At 32.0% G+C, this 16,429-nt stretch overlaps 1 long non-coding RNA gene across 1 annotated transcript; it reads right to left on the bottom strand.

Annotated features, from left to right (window-relative positions):
* Window positions 1-1,152: 1,152 nt before the first annotated feature.
* LOC143058046 (uncharacterized) lies at window positions 1,153-4,415 on the bottom strand. Its single transcript, XR_012972923.1, has 3 exons — window positions 4,318-4,415; window positions 3,997-4,172; window positions 1,153-1,447 (listed from the first exon to the last, which is right to left on the bottom strand). It is a non-coding gene; the product is annotated as an uncharacterized LOC143058046 (long non-coding RNA).
* Between the last annotated feature and the right edge of the window lie 12,014 nt (window positions 4,416-16,429).

Below are 16,429 nucleotides of genomic sequence, written 5' to 3'. Positions count from 1 at the left end.
TTTATAGCTTGTTGTTCGGTATGAGCCAAGGCTCCGTGTTGAAGACCGTACTATAACCTATAATGGTTTACTTTTTAAATTGTTATTTGGATGGAGAGTTGTCTCATTGGCACTCACACCACATCTTCCTATATCTAATAGATATTTTATGAAAATATCTCAGCAATAATTTAAGAAATTAATTCCAAAATAATTATATTTAGATAATTTTATATAGAAATTTTATTTCACTCAATACAAAACGGTACACGCATATTCATTTGCTTTCATTATTATATTGTGGTTATTAACTCTGACCAACGGTCATTTGTGCGATTTTAATTACGTAAAATGAAGCAATTAAGATTTTCACAGATTTGATTTTTTTCCCCAGGATTCAACAAATCGGGTTAAAACGTCACAATCCACACACGTAGGTCAACCAAAAAAGTTACAAATACTTGATTTTCTCCTTCATTAGAAGGAATATAAATTTAAAGCTTAAAGTTTGTGAATGTGTTGTTTGTGTTAAGATGAACATATTTAGAAGATAAGTAAAAAAACGCCGACTTTCCCTTTGATTATAGCGCCAATAGTAAGTTTTATGTACAGAAAATTTGCGTCTGGCGTTGTCCTTTCGTTTGATGTGTTTTATCCTTTGATTTGCCATTTGATTAGGGACTTTCCGTTTTGAATCATCCGCGGAGTTCAGTAGTTTTGTGATTTAACTTTATACAAACTTATTAGTCCTGTATGAGTTTTTACCTTTCATTGTCAATTAATTGGTATTTCTAGACATTGCTAACTTTTTATACATTGTGATTTGAATGGAGAGTTGTCTCAATGGCACTCATACCACAAGTTGTCGCTTATTATCGTGAATATCACGACATTTAAATAGCTATTCCATTACGGCTCACCAAATAAGGCACGAGCTACTTCGGCCAGAGTGTGAATACAAAACAAGAAAACCTGTGGCCTTATTTGTCATATATACAAAACTGAAGTACATCATTATCTTTACTATGTTATGTAGAATCATCTGCATAATAATCTATAAATGCATTTTTTACTTTCAGTGGTAAATCATTGATATATTAAATAAATAACGGAGGGCCAATGATCATCATAATTTTTGTCATTCAATGGCATGAAGAATTAAGTATTAACATATGTTGTCAATTTTCTTTTTTATTGTTCAAACATTACTTGTAACTTCCCAGGGTTCACAATAATTGTCGCTCCGAATTCTGATGTTATGCCGTCGTGTGCTATGAACCCAAGTTTTCAATCGTAAAATGTTTGGAAACATGGATGCTTTTTCATCATTTTCGACACAAGCTATGCTTGTCTTTCTTCCACATAACCGTGCTTTGATTTTGAAGAAGAGTTCGGTCAACCATATCATCAGTGTTGCAAAACTGACGACAATACAATATAACAGCACTGGACTAAAATCCGCACCCTCCTATATATAAGAAATACACTGACAATATATGAATGCAACACGGTTTCAAAAGAATACACAATCTTAAATCATACGTCTGAACAATGTTTATAATGTAGTATGAATATCTTATTTTTTCTAATTTTGGTGAATCTTGTAAAGATAGACCTATATTCACTTTGATCGTAATATACTATTATTTTGTTCCATGGTCGAATGAACACAATGACACTATAATCAAAAACGGACGGGCGCCAACAAGAAATTATATGCATTATGTAAAAGAGAATAAACATCCAGATGTTGGATATATTTCGATGCGTCGGCAACTTAAAAACAATATATGTATAGGGCAACAACCTATACACGTTTTATACAATATGTCAAGTTCTGTATCATCAGGAGGTCTCCATGTATTGCATGATCTTATGAAATGATTAAAAGAATCGGGCATCACATGATATGCTCCATACAAGTCTGGACACGTTGGGACATGAAACGAGGTTTTTTAATTCAAATTCATGTTATTATCACAATCAACCATAAAGGTTCTTCGAAAACAGTAAATGAGGTTTCTGCATTCTTGAATACAGTTCACACATATCACATGTATCGGATAAAAATAACAAAAAATCGAAAAACGGATGTCAAGTAAAAACTAAAAAAAAGCTTTCGACCATATAAACGTACGAAACGACTGGAAACAAACTGTCATATTTCAAACTTGGTACATACATTTTCCAATAAAAAATGTTGGTTTAACCATGATTGTATGATAGTTGTATGTTATTTCTTTACATTAAATAACAAATGTGCGATTTAAATGAACATTCCATCCACCTAAATATTACAAATATAATTTTCGACTTATGATATTACAAAAAGAAGACGGGGTATCATTGCCAATGAGACAACGCTCCATCAGAGACAAAATTACATATATGTATAAGTTGAAAAACAATAGGTCACCATACTGTTTTCAACCATGAGCAAAACCAATACCAAATAGTCAGCTATAAAAGGCCACGAAATGACAAATGTGAAACAGTTCAAACGAGAAAACTAATTGATTTACAAAACAATTAACGAATACCAAATTTGATTTACAGCAACACACAACAACCACTGAATTGCAGGCGCCTGAATTGGGACAGACACATAAAAAATTCGGCGTTGTTAAACATGTTTGCTGGCTCTTAACCCTTACCCTCAACCTAACCTATGGCAGTGGTAAGAGGTTACAGAGTAAGAGCTTTCTATTAAAATCAGTAGAAACATTCTTTACTCATCAGATCGTTATGAAGAAGAATACATCTTATGAGAAAAGACAGGACGTTGGGGGGTGTTTATACATGACTCCTAGCAGTACAGAAAAGACGCTTACGAGTTCGAAACAAAGTCCACAAAACTTACATCGAAAATTTAAGTTGAGCAACCAAGATACCAAAGGAACATTCTAACTCTAATAACTATAGGTCATAAGTCGATAACACACCGACCAAGCCATTGCCAAAAACAACAATCGACCAAAGAAACCAATACAGTATACACGACCACAATGACACAACACAGAAAACTAAGGACTTACATTTGTAGCAAAACAAACCCTACCAAGACCAGGGAAGATAACAAGTGCTCCGGTATAAAAAAAACAGATCCGGCTTGTTACTGATGTAAGTACAAACAAGTGAGAAGTCTGATTAGGTAGGCATCATTAACGACAATGTGGAGGACATTGTGGTAACGACAATAAGATCACTCCAAAGACACCAATACCCCATAGAATTTGCATAGAAAATGAAAGTTTTAAATGAAAATGAAAATAATTATATGCTGATGTCTTTGTCATTAAGGGTAGTTCGTGATGACAATATGACACTTACAATCTGCATACGTATTAGATTTATTAATACGTTAGCTCTGTCGATGTAAGCATTGCAGATGATTTAGGCATCCACCTTTTTGACAAAATTATGTTGACGCTACTCTAAATTTTCTGTTTTCACTTGTCTTACTTCATGCTTATTATTGTTTGTCAGAGTTTCGTCTTTCATTTTTTTATTTCAGATTTTTGCTCCTGTTATATGATTATGATATTAGCTTGCAATATATTTGATTTATCTAACTTGTGTGTACCCATATTGCTTTCAAGTACCTATCATAACAGTTGTGTATACTACCATAACATGCATAAGTCAAAATTGAGTCTCAAACAAACTACATCGAAAAATATTGATCTCACTTGATTTGTTTTCGATCGTGAGACCAATTTAGACATTTGTTATGTCTTCGTAGTAGCCAAATTGAAAGTCTTGAATAAACTAAATATCAAATTATCAATAGGAGTTTTTAATCTTCTAATTATCGTCATCTTAGTTCGTAAAGGCAAGACAAAATCTTGAGATATAAAGACATAATCCCAAAGTGAGCTCATATGATGTCAAGGTGACCAACTTATGTTCTTTTTATGAAACGAAAGTGTATTTCATGTTTTATTACTAAATGTCATCTTCATTTGCAACTCACTATGGAATCTGTAGTTAACTGTGATTCAGTCAAATTAAACTTACTTTTTCAGATTTACTATATATGTTTATTTCATTTGATTCATGCGTGAAAACACACTCGCAATCGTTTTCGGTTTCACGAAGCTGGAATGGAGAACCAGTACATCGGACTGAACATCTTTCCAGCTGATGCCAAGATGAACAATTGACTGTACATTCAATCAATCCATACGATTCAGCTAAATGCAGAAAAGACATAAACATGATAAAATACATTTAGAATTTAACAAGGCATGTATGTAATCAATGTTTGATAGGAAAATGTGTAAGGTTGTAAAGCAATGGTCAGTTGGATTTGATATTTTGATAATTAATGACAATTACCTCTGTCGTATTTAGATTGACATTTTTTTGTATCCACTTGATAATAATTAGGGCAACATTTTGTCAGTTTTCGATCGATAAATTGTCTAAAATGTAACATAAATATTTCCATTTAAAATAAGAAATTGGGCAAACAATCAAACATAATACCATGCATAGTGCGTTTACTTCTCAAGACACATGTAACATGTAAAAAGGGATTAGTTTCTATTAATGTTTCAACCTTACGCTCTATGTCATGGTCCAGCAAAATTTTTTCTTAATTTAAAAGTAAACCTATCCATATTCAACAAATAAGTAATTTCGATGGAATTTTGATTTTTATGACATTTTGAGTCATAATAGAAATTATTTTCATTGTAAAAAATCTTCTAAAATCCGCAAATTGAATATTAAGTTGTACATTTAAAGTCAGTTGAATAAGTTGTATAAACATGCAAATAGGAGTAAAGTAAAACAAAACATGAACAACATGGAGTAGTTGGATCAGATACTCTAATTTAACGTATGATAAGAAGTTTTAACAGCACCATGTGTGTAATCAAAAAACATTTACATGCAAACATTGCTTAACAACTCGTAAATGCATTTCCTATAATAAACAAGCAAAAATGAGAAATTGGATAAACCTTGTAGAAATGAATATATATACATTTTACCAATTCTTCATTGCATATTGTTTATGACATTCTCTCTTTGATATGATGAACAATACGAATCAAGTTCACTCATATTGTGTTTCAATACTTTCCTATTCGGCCGTTTTGAACAATATTAATGTTATTAAGTATTTCCGTTTGACGAATAAATGTATTTTATATGAGTAATTGTTTATAAAAAAAACCCATGAAATTCTTTTCAAGTGTATATGTACAATTTTGGCTGGTTTGTATTACTGCAATATTATAAAAAAATCAAAGGTATTTTCGAAGATGACGTCTTTAAATGTGACGGCCATATTGATGTGCACTTTATTTAATCTTTATTTTTATATTTAAAGAAATTGAACCTATTGTCAAATAAATGTACCTGCTAATAAAGAAAGATACTTTGAAATGTAAATTATGCGACTCTGTCGTTTTCATTACAGAGTTGTTGCAGGACTATAGCGTTTCAAAAATGGTATAACCCTATAAACAGAATAGAATGCGTCCATCAATTGTTCGAACATCGATTACAAATTTTAGGTAAAATTTTCAAAAATCAAAAATATTAGCTACCTCAAAACACTTACGAGCTCAACGCTTTCACAGTAAAATCATTCGTCGAATAGAACTTACTTTGTGCACATTTTTTTAAATTTTTACAGATGCAGCCGTGTAGAGGGTGACACGTCTCGTCAGATGAACAGTTGCATGGTTGTTTACACTGGACACCGTAATAACTAGGGAGACATTTTTCTTTGCAATCATGGCTGTGATATCCAGCAGGACAAGCTGTAATGAAAAGATTACAGCGTTCTAATGTTGCTTGCCGATGCAAATATTGTATATGTCAATCGGTAATAACTCAAAGAAAGTTAGTTTCATTTTTTGACAAGATTTGCCAAATATCCTACAAGAAATGTAATCATGAAATTTGTTATATTGGGATTTGTAATAATATTATTTTCAAAATAATTTCTATCTCCTTTAAATATAGCGTAACCGTTACTGATCATCGAACCAGTTTCCATACATGTATATACCTTGCTGAAATAAACCTTTGATATACATTTCAAATCTGACACGACATCTCTGTCAAAAGTGTTCATCGGCACTGAATTCCAAACTCATAAAAAAATAACAACAAAAAACCTTTGTAACTAATTTCATTCATTTTTGTTAAGAGTGTGTGCATTTTAAGTACCGTGTATATCTACTTCGTGTGATTTACGCTAACAAAAGATTTGTACTGTTAATGCAACAAAAAGCAACGGCTTAACTGTTTCACACAACACAATTGATATAAAGCAAACACAATTGATATAAAGCAAACCCAACAAACGTGATCAATTGTTTAAACACAATAACTTACGTTGGCATGTCCCATTGTTTTGGAAAAAGTCAGGACAGCATATCAGTTGTATCACTTTAACTTTCTCGGATTTTCTAAAATATAGAGCAAACTGTGTTGTGAAATATCAATATCAGCAGCTACAATGAATGTTATTTATTACAACGAGTAATGAATCACTGGGTTCATTACATTATCCGTATTATAGTTAAAGAAGAATTGCTTCTAAAGGAAACTATGTCTCAAGTGTTCTATAATGGTAAATATACTATGCATGACAGATTATTGAAGTACTATATTGTTCATTTTAAGTTTGCGATATAACGAATTCAGTTAAAACATTCCGATGCATATAACACAATGTTTAAGCTGCATAAATACTTCTCTTCTGCAAACTTAACTTAACATTGAATACTTCATCATCCATTGCATTCTAATTTCTGTTGACTTTGAGGATAAAGATGAACTTCAAGGTCAAAGCTTTAGCAAAACAACCAAAATCAGACATGTACGAAAAAGGATAATTGATACCCTCGAAAGAAAATTAATCCACAGGAAATTATTATAAAAAGAAATATTTAGTACATACACGTTGACTGTTACATATTGCATACACACATTATGGCCATTTAAATCTAACTCTGTTGTAGTATGCACACAAATATAGGCTAGAAAGTACTGAAACAATTGCATTTCGACCATGATTCGGAAATTGTGATATAAACAAATATAAGCAGGTCTACTTGCATCGTTATAAACATCACATGAAAACAATAAAAAACAAAGTTCCTGATTATTAATTTGTTTGATTGGTTTACAACTGATACGGAAACATACAGGCTAAATTCGTCAAATTTGTATGCACTTCAGACAAAACTAAAATTTCACATAAATACTTTTTTTTAATATATCAAATGATTTCAAATTTGAGTAAATATGTTCAACCGGAGTAATCACATCTGCATATAAATAAATATATACATGCATATAATTTTAAAAATGCATTATCTAGAACATTGAATTAATATATAATGCCTATTTGCAAGTACATTTGCAAAATTTGTTCTTTATTTTGCAATGATAATATTTTGACAATAAGATATCACACGAGATTTCCTCTAGTTTCTTATAAATTCAACACACACGAGAGGATTAAATATTAAACAGACAAACTTATGACTTTAACGAAATGTAACATGTCAATCAATGTATAGAAAATAAAAGAGACGTGATTGCATTTTGCAAAAAATAGCCTTTTGCAATTCGTTAGGTCAATCAACTTGAAATTTAGAGGAAAACTAACGGATATACGATTACAAAATTTATTTTGTAGACAATGCTGGTAAAATATAGTCAGATCTTTTAAAATGTTTGAAGATTTAGCAATGTTGAATTGTTAAACATTAAAGAAATCTGATATATTAGAATTTATTATATATATAGAGAGAGAGAGCGCTGGACATGAGGCTAAGCGATTGGTGCTGTAGTGTATCAAAGGTGTGAGTTCGAATCCCGCTGAGGGACGGACAAACATTTGTCAGTAGAAAATCTAAGTCTAACATTGTTTGGTGTAATTTTCAGACTTATATCAATATTTGCATTAACCTTGTATCTCTATCACTCTTAGATCCAGTGGACGTGTATATTGTATGGTTTGTCACTTGTTTAGACTTGTTTGTAAAATATACTTATTTCTAGTGACTGTATTATGAAATTAATCATGATCCCATATTATATATAGCATTTGTTGAGTTAGATCGCTGACAAATAATAAATACATTGTGTATGAAAATAATGATATGAACATCTACACACGCTGAAAAAAGACGTCTTTCATGTCTATCTCTAGATTCATCTTCCGTGACAAGGTAACACTACGACTATTGAAGTTATATTTTTATATAGCGGATGTGGTCGAGTGGTCTAGAGCGCTGGACATGGGGCTAAGCGATTGGTGCTGTAGTGTATCAAAGGTGTGAGTTTGAATCCCGCTTAGGGACGGACAAAAATTTGTCAGTAGAAAATCTAAGTCTAACACTGTTTGGTGTAATTTTCAGACTTATATACAATCTAAACGAACACCACAGAAGCTGATACAATTTTAAAATTTCCAAACACGGCGCAAAGGTAACATAGATATGCCAAATGAAAATAGTTATTTTCGTTGTGAACTGGCGCAACTTTAGGTTTCCAAAGGTTGTGACAGTTTAGATGTTATAACTGCATTGAGGGCAGTCCTTAAACAAAATGATAAAAAATGTCTTGACCGATCCAGGATGGTATAAAGTTTACGACGGTAGGGCAATCACAACAGAAACTACATATTTAAGCCTCCCAAAGGAATAGCAGTCTAATAATGATTAAAACAATAAGTTTTATATAACAAGGTAAAATAACTAAACGTGGCTACGTACTTACACATCCATCCCGAATCAATGGAGCCCTGTACTTTAAACTGTTATTTTTTAAAATAATTTCGAACTGTAAAGCAAGTACTAAAGCCGGCGTTGTTGGAAACAGGTGATGACAGAAAAATGAGGGACTAGTTCTATGTTTTTTTCATTTATGGCCTCTTGGGAAACTGTCCGTAACTTTCTTATCCAAAATCTTTCCCGAGCGACCCTGTCGAACTTCGAACAACCCTCGTTGTGGTCTATGATTGTGATTGTAAGGTTTTTGAGATCAGCTTGTGAATGTCCAGGTGATCTCAAATGACGACTTACGGGTAGGTCGGGTTTGCAAGTGTAGTCACTTCGATGACCATTCATGCGTTTGTTGAATGGCTGCTCTGTCTCGCCAACATACTGCAAGCCACATCGACACTGAAGGAGGTATACAATATTCTGGGTTTTGCCAGTTATATTGCAATATATAGTGTACGTAGACCTAGTCAAGAGGCAAGTGAATGTTTGAATATTCATTATTTGTTGACAAGTCAGACAACGTCTGTTACCACATGACTTGCACCATCCTGCAATTGAACAGCTTTTATTTGAGGAGACGTCAGCTCTAACATATACGTCTTTCAGACTTGCTGGTCTTCGAAAATCTAAGCAAGAGGATTGGAAAATATTGGATGATTAAGGGTGTTTGGCAATAGTTTGCCAATTGGCACGGATTAAACGTGAAAGGTTATTAAAGGCTAGATTGTATGTAAGAACAAACATGACTATTTTGCTGCGCCTCTTCCGTTTGTACTGTAAGAGGTCATTGCGGCTGTTATTATTAGCGCGCGTAAACCCCTCATCTATGTCCAATTTCTTATACCTCGTTTTGTCAAAAATACGCGAAGTTCCTGTAACCGTCGTGACAGCCTCCCCAGAGGAGCAAATCCGCTTGACTCTGAGAGCTTGACTGTACGGGATACTTTTTGTACAGTGTATGGGGTGACAGCTTTGGGGAGAAAGGTATTTATGCTTATCTGTGGGTTTTCAGTAGAGGTCTGTTGATATGACACCGTCCTTTATAGATGTGGTTGTGTCTAAGAAAGATATCTTAGAGTCGGAAATTTCATACGTAAATTTAATTGAATGGTGGGCGTTGTTTGCATGTCGGATGAAATCATCCAGTTTTTGTTGAGATTCAATCCATTTCATGTCAACATCATCAATGAAACGGAACCAAGACAAAGGTTTGGATAAAGATGCTGCAATAAATTGTTTTTCTAATTTGCCCATGACAATATTGGCGTAAGACGGTGCCATTTTCGTCCCCATAGCCGTCCCGTTAATTTGAAGGTAATGATCCCCATTAAAGGTGAAATTGTTGCATATTATATTGTCTGTGAAAATGTCAATACTCCTATTTCATATAATTTTTCTGTTTTACTTTTTAATTTCTTTTGTTCAAAGAATGTATGTGTGTTCGTCTTTAAGGAAGCTGCGGTGTTTACATGTTTAACGATAGATTTAAACTTCTTTTTAAAGACTTTTGGGTCAATTTTTTTTTTTTCAAAATGAAAACTCGGGATTGTTGTAATGACAATGATATAAGGACATTTGGAAATATTTTAGAACGTATAAAATGCAAAGGACATTTTAACTGCGAGTTTTTTGGAGTTTTTTTTGTTTTTTATTTATTATTGTTAACAGTTATAATTAGGTCATTTTTGAGTGTGTGTATGTTTCACATTATTAATAAATTGACATTTTAGTTGGATCGATTAGAATATAGTTTTGTAATCTAACCTTTGCTTCATTCTTCCTGATATTTAAAAAAAATATATGAAATCCAATATCAATTGCATCGATACTAAAATAGTGTTAAGTGTTTATATCCGAAGTTAATTGAAAACTACTATGAAGTCTATTATATTCCCACAGGTCGAGATTATAAAATTGTCACATGTTTGTGTGACTATACCTTGTCAGGAAGTATTGCTTTTGGGTGCTCAATGCTCTTCAACTTCGTACTTTGTTTTACCTGTTTAACTTTTTTGATTCGAGCGTCCCTTATGCGTCTTTTGTTGACGAAACTCGCGTTTGGCGTACACATTTTAATATATGATGAATTTTAACACTCATGGAGTTTTAATTCACCAGTCTAGTAGTCAGCACTTCTGTGCTGACATGAATTATCATTGATATGGTCATATTTATAAATTTACTCTTTACAAAACTTTTGAATATTGGAAATACTTAGGCTTTTCTACCTCAGGAATAGAATACCTTAGCTGTATTTTGCAAAACTTTTAGGAATTTTGGTCCTTAATGCTCTTCAACTTCGTATTTTATTTGGCCTTTTTAACTTTTCGAGCGTTACTGATGAATCTTTTGAAGAAAAAAACGCGCGTCTGGCGTAAATAGAAAAGTTAATCCTTGTATATTCGATGCGTTTATTTATTCAAAGTTAACCCTGCATATTTCTATTTGTATCGTGTAGGGAATGTTAGTGTAGATAAGAGATGACAAATTAATTGACACATTTAAGATTGTGTTGATGTCCAACGGTCTGAAAGTTATAGATACTGAGGTTATAACTTAATCAGGTAAGGTTGACCTATAGTTGACGTATAGTTGATTTGTCTAATCTTTGAGGTTCCTGTTGGTTATATCATATTCTAATGACATTTTTTACATATATAAAAACTTGTAATATAGCTCAGTCAATTTAGTTCTAAAATCACTCAACCTGCAACTTATTGCAACGCAAGGTTTTTGAAGTGCAAATTAGAATATAGGCTTGTACTAACAACATATTAAAAATCTACATTTAATATAATATGAGGAAAAGGTTATTTTGGGTGAAATATGTGGATTTAAGAGAATTACAGAAAACTGGAAAAGAAGATAAATTATTATTTACGGTTACATTTTTAGACATGTTTTATGAGATAATTCTCCTTGTGTTGCTCATACATTACTATTCCGGATGTTTTATTATTTTACACTACAGTGATGATTAGTCATCGTCAATTTTATTTTCTGACATTCACACGCTACTTGTTGCTTCCCATGGTTCACAATATTGGTTTTTGTCTATTGCGTTTTCTTGTTGTTGCAGGTTAAAGGCCACTTTCAATGGGAAGTTTTGTCGATTTTTTACAGGTGATCGGCGCTTTACTGGTTCGTTTTGGAGACGATTTCACCATTTACACCTTTGTATTGGCTTTTTTGGACAAAGGTGTCGTTTCATATTGAAGATGCAGATCACCAACCACATTGTCAAAATAGCACAAACGCCAAGACCGAGAAAGATTGAACCATACATGAAAAATTCGGCCTTATAAATCCAAAATCTGTATTTGAAGATCAAGAATCAATACTGACTATCTGAAAAAAAGTTAGTGCCACATTTTTTCTATTCCTTGTTGAAATAAAGAAATAACTCATCTAGTAATTCATGCCTAAACCAATCGATTGTATTTCATAGTTAGACAATTAATAAGGATTAACAAAAAGATATGTATTAATAAAAAAGAAACCGTAATATCAATACTTTTATCTTATTACATGTAGATATTCTGCGTTCCCCTTTTTTCTATGGGAAACATATTGATGTAATATTGTTTGTTTTAATACATGTGTTGTACTCATACTATATTCATGTTTTATTATTTATACAAAGAGTATACAATTTGAACATGAACATTAGTTTAGCGCTGAACCCCGATTTTTGTTCGTTTCTTTGTCACCCTTAGGCTGAACAAAAACTTTAACATGTCTAACTGTAAAACAGAAAAAGTAAAATGTTGAATTGTGGTAATCAAATTACGGTTAATAAAGGGTTCATTGCGGAACTGTGCTCGTTTGATTGTGTACGTACTGGTAGATCAAGCCTTTTTCAATTGTAATTCACAGCTGGTTCTTATGATGCACAATTGTCGTATACTAGAAGGAGGTATGCGTGCTCCAAACCTTTTAACATCTGTCACACACCGTTTGTGCATTTGCCTATTACAATTCATAATCCAGTTATACATCTACCAGTTGTCAATTATTTAACTGGTTCGTTTTTCAAACATAAACCTACAGCTATTTTTCTTTTTTTAGTTATCTGAGGTTTTGTCACGACATGGCTTTGTACACTTTGCGATAGATGTCTAAATAGAAATAATTTTTGAGCGCTGAAATTCATTTAAGAATTGAATGCCTCTTTTTGTTACTTCATTGGGGTGAAAAAGCGTTGACCGAAGTACATTTTGTATTAAGCGCGGAAGAGCTTCATACTAAAAATGTGCGCACAGTCAACGCTTTTACAACCCTATGAAGTTACAAAAACAAGCATTCAATACTTATAATTACATTTTTTAGCAATGATCATGAAAACACGAATTTTATTATTGTTTTATTTAATTCACCTGTGCACTTTCTTGTGGGACCACGTGTTATCATGAATGAAAAGTTTTATTGATCAATGCAATTGCTTACGGAATAACACGTGATGTAGAGTTAGCCAATCAGAATGAAGTATCATAATGAAACGTACATCTAAATAAATATAATTATATTCTTATATTACAAGTTCATGGCTCAATTGCTTGGTACAGTTTGTATTTTTTCTAGTCAGGTACAGTTGCAGTCCTCTCCTTAATTACACTGGTGCCTTGACGTTAGTAGATTTGTATTGAACCTACAGCATGAATCATCCAAACTCTGCAATGGACATCCATCAACGACCTTTATTAGTTTTTGAACGGTTATAATTAAATGCATGCTTTGATTATATAAAATTGCCATGCTTTTATCTTTAACCGTCCTTTTTATAATTGTATTGGTGTATACAAACGATGACCCAAGCACATTTTATAAAATAAATAGGGGCATTTAATTTGTTTCATCACATTTCTATGCTACAACCATCAAATTAAGAGTTATATAAAGCTTTTTGTTCGTGTTGTTCATGGATTTATTTAGTTTTGTCACTGAAAGCATATGCAGTCATAGCTTTTGTATTTTATACGGAAGTTATATTTGATATTGGAGTGCCTCGCGATTGATGTCAGGTGTTCAAAATTACTGATTCTAATAAAATATAAATGTAATGTAATTATTTATAATCAAATCATGTCTTAATGTTTGCATGTTTCATTTCATTTATCATTTGAAATGAACAGATTTGACTTGATCAGAAAATATATCTAACCTTTACTGTATCTGCTTAAGTCTTCCTGATATATGATATATAGGGAGGATATGAAAACCAATAATAAATAAATCGATATTATATAGTTTCAAGTGTTTATTTCGGAGTTTGATTGAGCACTGAAGTAGGGTTATTTTTATACTTCCCCGGGTCCAGATTTAAAGTGGACAGTTTTAGACTACAAACAAAAAAAAAAGACATTTTTAAAGTGGATAGTTTTAGAATACAAAAAAAAAACAACAAAAAACATGTGTATTTTGTATGATCTTACCATTTAAGGAAGGTCGTCATTAGTTTTGTAATCGAAAGTCGTGAAGAGGATATTGGTATAGATATATCCAATTTCTTGTTTGAAGACAGCTATATAAACTTATGTTTCAATTCACTTAAGTAACATTAACCTAAAGTAGAATCAACTGTTCTTTCAAAATCATTTTTGGTGATGTGTTCGTGCAAATATTAATATATATATACATGCGTTTCATGATATTATTTTGCTGATACATTTTCTATAGTCGACGATTAAGAGTTTTACTTACACATCTGTTAATTGTTGGATTTGCAAATTAGGTATAACAAAATATACAAAATTAGTATATTCTGCTGTTTTCTGTGTGTCGTATTGAAGGAGTGGAAATTTTTTTAACAGCTTTTCTTTTTTATTTCTTGATGTAATACGATTTTATGAGAATATCCCTACAACAAGAAATGATTTAGGAAAGACATGTAAATATTCCACGTGAAAGGGAAAACAATCACATCATGCTTTTTTTTTTATTCCGAATTGACTAGAAATAAGAAGATGCAATATGATCTCCAAGGATACATTTTTGTATATAAAATCGTTTACAATACAAATTGCAGTTTTATGTAAGTCATTTAAAAATGTGTCAAACCCATTCCGTATAAAAGCTGTGTAATGCGCGGACATGGTCAAAATGTAAAGATTTTTTACAAAAATGACCTAATTTATGCAACAGATAATAAACGAAAAACACTCAGGACAAACAGCAATCAACGGTAAAATTAAAGGCAACAGTAGTATGTCCAAAACTCATAAATCGATAGAAAAAAAAAACAAATCCGCGTCACAAACCAAAACCGAGGGAAACTACTTAAATATAAGAGGAGAATGACAACACAACATAAGAATGTAACACACACAGAAACAAACTAAGCATTAGACAGAATCCAATGAGAATAACAAATATAACATAAAACTAAATACATGAATTTGGGATAGAAAAGTATCGTGACACGTCTTATAATAATGTGAATTTAGACTCAAATATAAGAAGAAATAAACGACACAAAAGAAACACAAAGTTGATGTAACACACACAGAAACGAACTGTAATATAACAATGACCATATTTCTGACTTGGAACAGGACATTGTTTAAAGAAAACAATGGTGGATTGAACCTGGTTTTGTGGCATGCCAAACCTCCCGCTTTAGTGGCAATGTTAAATATAACATTAAAATGACAGCACAGCATTACAGGACTACATTACAAATAAATAGGAGAACATATTTGACCAAAAAAACACGAATAATAGCTAACAAAAGGCACAAGGTTAAAAATTTAATTGGCCAGAAGTGTGTTTCGTCCACACCAGACTTACTAGTGACGCCCAGATTACAAAAGTTTAAAAGCCAAAACAAGTACAAAGTTGAACAGCATCGAATACCAAAAGTTAACAAAATTGAGCCAAAAACGGCCAGGGTTTTCTGTTTGGGATAAGAACATCCCTATTATTTAGAATAATTTATACTTTTGCAAACAAATTAAAAAAAAATAATATATAAAAGATATGCATGATAAAACTGACGTATTAACTAATTACAGGAAACAATCGGATACATTACATAAACCGATAAAATCTAACACAAAAAATAGACACATCCGAATTAGTCAAGGCCTCAACGCAAAGTAACGTCACATTTGAAATTGTAAAAAATGACAAAAAATTACGTCACATTTGAATGAATAAAACTATCTATAAAAAATAAGATAGAATTAGGATTGATTTAAGATTATATTTGTACTAAATACTGATATTACATTTACATGTAATAACAATGAAAATTGCAATACTTATTGATATCAAACTAAGGTACAAAATATGTAGCAATTAAGCAATTAACTATATTCTGTGTCCGGTTAATTCTGAATCAAACTACAAACGAAATACATCGTACGAATTACGTTGAACCAAATCAAATATAATAAAAAAAGGCGGTGATTAATTTTATTTACCATAACATACGAATATAACTGAAAAGACGCCAAGACATTTGACAAAATACGATGAGAATTACAGATATAGCATTAAAACTAAATACATGAATTTGGTATAGAAAAGTACCGTAACACGTCTTATAGCAATGCGAATTCAAACTCAGCAAAACAGTCACAATCGGGAACAAGTCTTGTTTGGTTATTTAAGTAGCTGTCTGCCTAAGAATCATGCAAAATCAAAAATTAGTGGCAGACCCATTATTACATATTTCACTGAAATTGGCTGTAATA

This window comes from Mytilus galloprovincialis, chromosome 14 (assembly GCF_965363235.1).
Source record: "Mytilus galloprovincialis chromosome 14, xbMytGall1.hap1.1, whole genome shotgun sequence".
NCBI lineage: Eukaryota > Metazoa > Mollusca > Bivalvia > Mytilida > Mytilidae > Mytilus > Mytilus galloprovincialis.
This window is presented reverse-complemented; position numbering and strand designations above follow the sequence as displayed.